This window comes from Buceros rhinoceros, unplaced genomic scaffold, assembly GCF_000710305.1.
Source record: "Buceros rhinoceros silvestris isolate BGI_N320 unplaced genomic scaffold, ASM71030v1 scaffold36802, whole genome shotgun sequence".
Taxonomy (NCBI): Eukaryota; Metazoa; Chordata; class Aves; order Bucerotiformes; family Bucerotidae; genus Buceros; species Buceros rhinoceros.
The window spans coordinates 2,607-3,811 of NW_010400110.1; positions in this window are offsets into that span (position 1 = coordinate 2,607).

Sequence of the window (1,205 nt, forward strand, 5' to 3'; positions counted from 1 at the left end):
GAATGCCGTAGCCATCCAGGATCTAGCACAATAGTTGTATTGAAATAGATACATGAAGTGGAACTTCCCACAAAAGAATTAACTTTGCAATCATTACCTATTCTTTTCCTCCGCTTGTACACAGAGGTGGGTACTAACTCCAAACTGAGGAACTCTGAGCTGAATTTCCTACAGAGATAAGCAAAGCAGGGCAAGGACACTGTGACACCAGCTTTGTATTTCTACCAGTACAAGCTTGGCAGCAAGCTGAAAGACAAAGTAGACAGGAAATTGGCACCCAAAGCAAAGCAGAGCTTCGAAGCGCATCTGTTAGCATCTTCCTGTGCTGCGCTTCATGACGTGTGCGCAGTTGTCTTCTCCCAAGAGGTCTTTCCAAACACCTGCTCGCAAGCACGTGCCAAAACTGCGGTGCAGACCCACTCTAGTTTTTATTAAGTCTGTTTAGTGATTCGTGATGATCCGCCCCAAGAGCTGCAAGCCTAACACCCCGTCTTTGCTTTGTTGCTTCCATGGAATATACACCTGCAGGGAAAAGACCTCAAACACTGCTTCCACTCTCCAAAGCAAAACTGGTCTTTGACTTTGAGGATCAGCTCTAATTCCACAGGGCTTGTCCTCTGGCCATCTATGATTCATGAACTGTTGGCACATTACAAGACTGTGCCTTTAATAAACTGGAAAATAATAATGAAAAAAAAATCCTTCTAGGGATTTAGCAGTTCCTATCCCTTGGTCTACGTGCTCTGTTCATTTTGTGTTTAGTTCATGCAATGGAAAGAAATGAGACTGCTAGGAAATATAAATAAATTATTGTGGTAGGAAAATTAGAATGGAAAATAGGAAGGATTATACCACACCAGCCAACCTCGCCTGAAGACACAGGCGCAAAATGTAGTAAAGAGAAGTAATGAACGGCAATAGTACACCAACTTGGGGTGTGCCCTGCCAGGCACGTTCTAGCTCAGGGGCTCTTGGGCTGTGGTAAAAGGCTGGATCATGGCTGATACACAAACTACAGCAAAGCAGCACACCCACAGCTCCACACTACTGCAGAGGACATGGGATACTTCAGAAAAGGCTTTTGCATGAAGCTGAGAGACTCTGAGGCTCCAGGTTTGTAGTTCTTCTTCCAAAGGACAGTACCACTGTTGTTTTCCTCCTCACTGCCCTCCACCCCAGCTGCTGAATTTACAGCCTCCTCTTTC